At 39.6% G+C, this 9163-nt stretch overlaps 1 long non-coding RNA gene across 1 annotated transcript; it reads right to left on the bottom strand.

Moving 5' to 3' along the window:
• Positions 1-883: 883 nt before the first annotated feature.
• Positions 884-8175, bottom strand: LOC109549431 (uncharacterized). Its single transcript, XR_002175710.3, has 5 exons — positions 8042-8175; positions 3955-4046; positions 3327-3436; positions 2465-2555; positions 884-1443 (listed from the first exon to the last, which is right to left on the bottom strand). It is a non-coding gene; the product is annotated as an uncharacterized lncRNA (long non-coding RNA).
• Positions 8176-9163: the final 988 nt, after the last annotated feature.

Raw genomic sequence — 9163 nt, 5'->3', positions numbered from 1 at the left:
TTTCCCTTTTAGACCAGAGAGCAGAGGAAAGACCTATGAGCTGGAGTTAGGAAATATCTTTCTGTGTCTGGCACCTTCCTGAGGAGAAGACCAATTAATTCCCCCTTTACCCATCCCCCAGGGGGAAAAAAAGCAAGACAGTTGTTTTAGGCTCTCCTCCAGTTAAGAAAGTTACCTCTGATAAATCATTCTCTGATTCTTTTGATTAGGATGAGATGGAAAATTCGGAACTTGCAGGGACAGAAACTGATCAAAGAGCTTCATTCTCTGGAAAATGTAATGTCAGAGAGGATACCGACCTACTCCCCTTTCTCACCTTGCCAACACGCAGCCTGGGTGGCAGGCAGCTCCATGCCAAAGCTTGGACTCTTCGTCATACATACATCCCTGAGTTCCAGACACGGTCTGCTTCCTCAGAGACTGGGGGTGAAGGAGAAAGAGTGGTACCCAAGTTTCATGTCCAAATTTCACAAGTTCCAACAGGTGCACCTTTCAGCAAGCAGAGGGTGATTCTGACTCCTTGAATTCTTTCATAGGACAGAAGGCATAACCTGTGCTGATTTCCACTTGAGCTCTCTTGTGTCATGTTTGTGATCTTTTTCTAATCTATCCATGGGACGTACATGTCCACAAATGCAAACAGGTGGAATTTCATCATTAAAAAAATAAATAGTGCATAGTTATTAGGAGGAGGGGATAAAAGCTTTAGCAGGACATTTAGAGATGGTGTGCATTCTGTCTTTACAAGGGACATAGGGGCTGTGCCCACACGACTGAGGCATGATGAGTCCAGGATTAAGTCCCATCTATTCTTATGAGAAGTGGAAAATGTCATTCTTTGATTAAACCAGGTTGCCCTGGGGGATTTTCCAAGGCTGCTCAAAATAGTAAGGGATTGTTTTTAAAATGGATATTGCTGTATGATGGCTTGTTACCTCTCTTGTTGAATTGTTTACCTCTCTTCGGAGAGATGGACGAATTGTCTACACATTTCAGTAGATTCTTATTTCTAAAACAATGACTGGCCTCATCTGTTCCACAGCTGGCTGGGGGCCAGCACAAGGGCCGAGGGAAGTTCAATTCCTCCCATGAATCAGCAGTCTCTCCCTGTTGTTATTATCATTTATCAGTTTCTATCTTGAAATATACTTGGAACCTCCAGAGGACACCTATACATTAAAAAGCTATTTTTAAAAAGTCCTCAGTTCTTGTTTCCATTTTAAGCTCGAAATTGGGATGTTTTGTCCAGCGAGGAGGTAGGCAGGGTCAGAAAGCAAAACTGGTAGTGTTGGTGGCAATTACAAAGAAATCCAATGTGTTGATGGAGGATGGAAAATTGTCTGTCAAATGCAGCTCATGGTCATTTTGAGCACTGGGTTCTTAATTCTCATGTTTCCAGCACAGAACTTTAGGCTCTGTGAGTTGGTAGGCTCAAGAGGACAGCTGGAAAGAGAAAAGCTAGGTGAGTACCAGGCCCCTTGACCCTAGGCACAGTCTCTGTCCAGTATAGACCAGAGACACAACAGAGAAGCATTGGTTCCTTGAGAGTTTACCCTCGAGATCCTCAGTTGCAAGGACTGAATTCTTTCCTGGAAATTTACATTCTGGGTAGTAAAGCTGGGACTGCAGACGGAAGCGTAACTCAGTGTATTGAAAAGTTACCATGGCCACGAGCCTTCTAGGAAGTTTCCACTTTCTATTACTGTGGAGTCACTGAGTTGTTGAATGAGCAGCCTCACTCTTTTTCTCCAGGAAGATGCACCTGGATTCTGAAGTGCTCAATACTAATTTGTCAAGCGGACATCATGCTCTCCATTTTATTGATGAAGAAACGGAGGCCCAGAAATGAGAGCATCTTGATCATAATCACGCAGCTGGTTATGGAGAGAGCCAGGCTAGGAGTCTTTTGATGCCTGCGTACAAAGCCTGTTGCTCTTTCCACTACATCACACACCATTCTGGTCCTTTTATTTTTGAACTTTTAATTAAAAAATTTTTTTTGGTTAATTTTTATTGGAGTATAATGTTGTGTTAGTTTCTGCTGTACAGCAAAATGAGTTGGCTATACGATGGAGAACAGTATGGAGGTTCCTCAAAAAACTAAAAATAGAACTACCATATGACCCAGCAATCCCACTCCTGGGCATATACCCAGAGAAAAGCATAATTCAAAGAGAGTCATACACCCCAATGTTCATTGTAGCACTATTTACAATAGCCAGGACATGGAAGCAACCATTCAGGTCCTTTTAAATTTATTCTGATCCACTTTTTTCTTTTAACATGGATTAAACAGTTGGACAAGCTGCATGGATATGAGTGGGGACGATGAATACGTGACTATGTAGACATACACAGGCAGGTGGAAGAAGCAAGGGTCTTAGCAGTGTGGACTCTAGTTATTACCCTACTCAGTGTAGCAATGCTTGCACTCCAATAGCGAGGGAGATTCTTTCAGACTTACATAGATGGCGCTCTGGGCCTTTCTTCACAGGGACACAATGGCTTTGAACTCTCAATAGTGTGGCTCTTCTTAATGTGACATGATACTGCGCCTGTTACAAGAGGAAAATAAGAGTAATAATGTACAAATGACTATGTTTCTCCTAGAGGCTGTGTTTCAGTGTGGGGTTTAGTGAGTTGGGAGCTTAGAGACCAACTTTCTGGGTGACATTGGTGGAAGTCACTTAGTCACTCGTGCCTCGGATGGTGGTCTGTTAAGATGGACACACTGCAAGTGGTGACCAACATGGCAGGCTGGCTTCTGTAATTTTATATACGTATAGGTGTATTTGCAGAAGGGTTTTTAGAGTAGAAGCTAATTGTTTTGCCGGCCCCTCTCTGGAACGATGCATAAGAAACTAGCCAATCGACTGTTTCAAAAAAAAACGACACTTATATACAGGTGGGAGAGATTTACTTTTCACTGTATCTTTCTTATTACTATTGGATTCAGTTTCCTGGTATATGTACCATTATCTATTATAAATGAATAATATATGCGAATACTAAATTCATATAAGTTGTTTTGAGAGAAATCGGCAAACATACATGAAAGTGGCTACAAAGTTCTTGACGTGTAGTAAGTGCTCTAAGTTGGTTAGTAACCACTCTCTAAGGTGGCCCTGGGAATTCCATGTGTAAAGTCTGCCTACACACTTAGAGACCTAGACTTTATCGAGGAGCCTCACTTGCTGGGTTTTTGCTCATACAGCGTTTTGAAGACGACTCTGGCCATGTTGATGCAATTCTCTGGTTGCCAACCACACGTTGCTATAACCTCCTGCACTCTAGTGGGCTGGGGAAACTCCCCGGGTGTATGTTACCTGTTGCCATAGTAATGCTGTGTAACAAAGAACTTCAGATCCTCAGGGCATCCAGCGGCAGGCATTTTTTGCTCAAGTGTCTGGAGTCAGCTGGTCTTGCCTAGGTGACTCTGTTGATTTTGACAGTGATTACTGACCTGGGCAGGGTTGGCTGGCTATCCTCTGATCTCAGCTGCCCTTCTCTGAGGCAGCTGGCCTGACTCGATCTGCCCCTTTTCTCACTCATCCTCCATCAGACTACGCCAGCATATCCTCACGGCAATGACAATGACCCCAAATGGCCACACCCAGTTGGCAAGCACCCTTCTGGACTTTGCTCATATCACATCTACGAAAATCCCTTTGACCAAAGCTAATCACGTGGTCAAACCCAGGGGTCAGGAAATACACTCTGCAAAGATTTGCCCAGCTCTGATATCTGAAAGGATTGACCAGACTCCGCAGGGAATACTCATGTGAGACTTTTATTTAAAGGCAAATGATATGGTGCAGTGAGATAAAGAGAATGCAGGGAAGCTTTGGGAATACCCGTCTCCAAATCCTTTCCCCTCTGTCGCCACGAACACTTGTAAAAGAACCTTAATCCTGTGGTTCCTCAGGTAACCCATTTAGAAAATGGAAACGATACCTGACTCAGAAGGATAAATTCGGCAATCAGTAAATTAAAAATAATCAATCAATAGTAGCATCTGCTTGGGTTTCTCTTTGCTCCTTCTTTTTCTGGAAAATAATCATAGAGATGATTGTAAAGATATTTGTTACTTACTTTACTAATTAAAGTTACTAATTACCAGGGTTTACTAATTACTCATTCAAAAAAGCTGGAAAATACTTTGTTCAAAGCTTACCTGAGTCGAGGCTCCTGGAAGACATTTATCTCGGGGGTGGCGTGAGCATAAGGGAAATGACACAGCCTTGGGGCCAGTTACTGAGTTAGACAGACAGCAGGCTCCGGAATCAGAGCTGAGATATCCTGAGTATGACCCCTGGAAAGCCACTCCACGTGTCCACCATCAAGCCTCAGACTGAGCAGGCTGCCTCACACAAATGATGGAAATGATGACAATACCAGATTACAGGGGATGAGAAACATAGAAGGATGCGTGGAGGAAAAGAAGGAGACAAGAAAACAAAACCAGAAAAACAAACCAACAAACAAAAACAAACCACAAAAAAACTTCCGTTCACAGCAAGTTTCCAAAACAAGATTCCAAAACACAAGAAAATCCAGGATTAAATCAGGCTGACATAATCAACCATCAGATTACAACTGTATTCTAGTCTGACAAAGTGTGTTTAAGATGTTACTCGAGAGATAAATAAGGCATGGTTTCATTAAAAAGAAGAAAAGAAACAAAATCAGGCAAAAAATGAAATATGAGAGCATAGATATAAAGCACATAATTCCAAAAATAAAAAAGGAAGATAAAATAGGCAATAAACAGATAAACTGTAGACTTCCAAGACAAAGTTGCAAAGTAATGAATTGCTAGATGGTGCTGATAAAATCACTTAGGACCCAGCAGAGAGATAAGATAGAAATTTGAAATAATAGTTAAATGCATGGAAAAATAGTTTTAGAGGCTGAAATAAGCATAAAATATTTTCGGAGGAGAATGTTAGAGAAGCAATAGTTGACGAGATAATAACTGAAAATTTTCCAGAATCTAACACAGAAGGGAAGTTTTTGTACACGAGCAGTAGTGCCCACAGAAACTGACGAATGATCTGCAAAACAAATCCAGTAATGCATTAAACACACAGGTACACACAAGCATACACATCAGGACCAAAGAACATGATGCAGCAGTGTGAGCGTGGTTTAACGTTATAAACATGAGCTAATATGATTCACATATAAACCTGAAAGTTATATATTTATCTCAACAGAGGTAGAGAAATAATGTGAGACAATTCAGTTCCCATCCATGACTTAGATAATAAATGTTTGAATAATAAGTTCTTAATAATGAATGATTAAATAATACATTATTTGAAAATAAATTTAAAAGAATTTTATTTGTAGTCCAAAAAAAAAAAGAATGCTCACACTCACCATTTTTACTCAATGCTGTCAAGGAGAAGACCAAGTTGATGAAATAAAAACATATAAATTTTTAAGGAATTGAAAAGAAAAAGATAAACTATCCTTACTTAATGATGATGCAATAATTCCTAGGAAAAACAAAATAATCTAGAAAGAATTAGAACTAATAACATAATTTGATAAGGTTTCTGAATACACAATTTACATACCAAATATCTAATAGGCTAGTAAAAGCCAACTAGAAAATTCAGAGGAATGAAATTGAAAAGACAAGAAAAGAAAGGAAGAAAAGTTCCTATTTATGATAGCAATGGTAATTATAAGTTACAATGAAATAAACCTAAAAAAAGATACAAAAAGCATCAATGGAAAAACATTCAAAATTATTTGAAGGACATACATTTCCAAGAATAGGGAGGCAATTAAGTCGTCACAGTAACCGGAGGTGCTACTAATTGAATGCCAGGAATAGGATGCCAAAAATCTTAAAATTTGCAGGAAGGTTTCAAACAAAAACTAGCATCTCACTCAAATTGCAATTGCCTGATTCCATTGAGAAACACGGATCTAAATAAGTGGAAAAATAATCCACATTGATGATTGAAGATAAAAAAGAAGACTCAGTATCATAAAGGTGTGAATTTTCACCCAGTTAATCTATAAATTCTCTCAGTTGAAAGAAGGGGGAAAGTCATGATGCCATGTTTTATCATGGAAGTGGATTTACTAGATTTTTTTCTTATTTCATTACTATTTCCTTATTTCCTATTTCACAGTATTATAAAAAAAAAAGACTTGTTCTTCCATTTTACATTTAATGACACAAAACAATAGAAAAGAGGTACATCTTTGTTCAAGATTTCTAAGATGGTGTCACGACCAGGAGTTAACCATGCAGAAGCCCATCATAATGGGAATGACTTGACACTATCAGTTGGATGTTGGTAGTTTACGTAGTCAGACGGCTTTCTTACTACCTGTATGATCAGTTATTCTCATATTGAAGATTTTGATTGATTTACTTACAAAGACGCTATACAAATTAGCTGCTCAGACACTTATGTAGTAAGAAAATTGTGTATCTTATTCATTTAAGCATGTACTAAAATACTAACAAAAATGATACTGAAAAGTCTTAATTAATTTTATACAATTTAAGTAGGAGGAAGAAACAGGCTTTTTTTTTAAAAAAAAAAAAGGATCAATTACATCCTAATACCCTAAAGCAGTTTTTTATGCATATGGGTGCCAAGAACATTGACTCTTACAGTCTCTAGACCAAATAAATGTTTTCAAAGCTATTTAATATATGGCAAGAAATCACTGGAAAAATATTTTTGTAATAAAAATGATTGCTTGCCAAACGTGGTATTCTTTTTGGTACTTCCCATTGTTTTCGTATATTCTGGTCTCATTCCTTTGCTCTCCCCAGCTGGGAAAATGAAGAGGTTGGGTTTTACAGAAAAAAATGAGGTGTAGAGAATAATGTGAGAGAAGGGAAGTTTACTGAGGGTATAAGGTAAAGCACCATTCTCCACATATAGCATCTTATTTATTTTCTCAACTGCTGCAGGTGCTCCATTCCAAGAGCACCCAGCTAATGAGAGGCTGAGGAGGCACAATTCAAAACCAATATGGATGTTGAGAATTAAATCCACACGCATTCTTTCCCCCAGTCACCTAGTGGGACCCTTAAAAATTAAAAAAAATGGGGATCAAAGAGGGTGCCATGCCCAGCAATTCAGCTCCTTGGTCTATGTCCAAATGAATAGAAACTAAGTACTCCAACAAATACCTGTACACAAATGTTTACAGCAGAATGATTAACAAAAGGTAGAAATACCCCAAATGTTCATCAATAAATGAATAGGTTAAAAACATCTTATATCCATACAATGGAATATTATTCAACCATTAAAAAGATTGAGGTACAGATACGGCAAAAATATGAATGAACCTTGAAAATATTATGCTAAGTGAAAGGAGCCAAACAAAAGTTTACAAGTGATTTGAGTATATTTATATGAAACACCCAGAATAGGTAAAGCCGTAGAGACAGGGAGCAGGTTAACAGCTGCTGAGGATGTGGGAGAGGAGAATGGTGAGTATCTGACGAGTAAGCATTTTTGTGGGGGGAGGGATGATGAAAACGTTTTGGAACTTGAAAAATGTTGAAGTTATACAATATTGTAAATTTACTAAATGTCACTGAATTGTGCACTTTAAAATGGTTAATTGTATGTTATATGAATTTCACCTAAATTATATTTATTCATATAATTTTATTGTATTCAGAGAGGAAGCTGTGATAGAGACCAAATAAGTGGCGACATAGGCCAGTCAAGGAAGACTTCTCTGAGGAGGCGGCAGTTAAGCTGAGGCGGGAATGATCAGAAGGGTCAAATTACTTGAAGGCTTGGGGAAATAGCATTCTGGGGAAAGAACTCTCGAAGCAGAGGAAGTGGCCAGCGCTCAGTCGTTAGGGAGGAATAGTGAAAAGCCCAGTGAGGCTGGAGCCAAGTCGGTGCAGGGGAAGGAAGGTGCGTGAGGAGGTCTGAGAAGGGAATCGTTGGGAGTGTGTTAAAATCTACCGGGGATTTGCTTTAATCGCGTATAGTTAAGACATGCAGACATGGAAATGATGGTCATGAAAGAAGTTCATACTCACAGATTCTCAGAAACGGGGGGCACAGCACACCACGCAGGCCACACGGGGAAGTGCCAAGGTCGGTCAGGAGGGAAGAGCGTGGCCCAGAGCCTTTATGGGGATTTAGTGGAAAGAAATGGGCAAAACAGAGTAGGTACTCTTACGTTTAGTATTGCTTAGCTTGAATAATTTTGGTGGGCTCTGAGCTATAAGAGTGGCCCTAGCTGTCTGGTATCTGGCCCTAGGGTGATTTAAGGGAGGTGAAATATTGGATCAGTGTGGGACGGTTTGATAAGTAGGTGGTTAGGGTGTGGTCTCTGAATTGGGTGTTTTTTATATCAACGGCATGCTCTCAGAGACATCCTTCACTATCTCTAGAAATTTGCTAGCCCTATGAGGAGCAGTCTCTCCAGGATCATGGTGACAAATGTCAGTGCATCAAGTATACGGAAAACAAGAAACTATAGTCAATACAGGAGTCCTTCTGGTCTCCGTACAAAGTTTGGCTTTTATTCTAGTTGAAATAGAATTTTAAGCAGAAGAGTATGAAAACATAATCTAATTTACTGAATTTCATCTACTCCATGGTTACATTGGTTGATAATCTTCCATAATTTTATGTATTGTGAAGAAAGAGTAAAACTTTGCCAATTAAATTCTGTATGCCATTGATTGTAAGACACCTCTCATGTGAGAGATGTTACAACATGAAAAAAATGTGTTTCCTGGAAGTTTGAATGCAATATATTTTTTAAAATATATTCTGTACTTTTTGGAGAAAAGGGTGGGAGAATTATGCAAAAATAAAATCAGGAAGTGGAGGTTTCCCTGGTGGTGCAGTGGTTGAGAGTCCACCTGCTGATGCAGGGGACAGGGGTTCGTGCCCCAGTCCGGGAAGATCCCACATGCCGTGGAGCGGCTGGGCCCGTGAGCCATGGCCGCTGAGCCTGCGCGTCCGGAGCCTGTGCTCCGCAATGGGAGAGGCCACAACAGTGAGAGGCCTGTGTAACGCAAAAAAAAAAAAAAAAAAGATCTCAGGACTCACCAGAAAATGCCAAACTTTGATCAACCCTCCACAGGTACCTGTTTAAAAAACACTCTTATAAGATGTCTAATCAGGCTATAATTAGTAAGCTTTAAACA

Source organism: Tursiops truncatus, chromosome 17, assembly GCF_011762595.2.
Source record: "Tursiops truncatus isolate mTurTru1 chromosome 17, mTurTru1.mat.Y, whole genome shotgun sequence".
Taxonomy (NCBI): domain Eukaryota; kingdom Metazoa; phylum Chordata; class Mammalia; order Artiodactyla; family Delphinidae; genus Tursiops; species Tursiops truncatus.
Note: the sequence above shows the minus strand (reverse complement) of the source record. Positions and strands in the feature narration are given on the sequence as shown.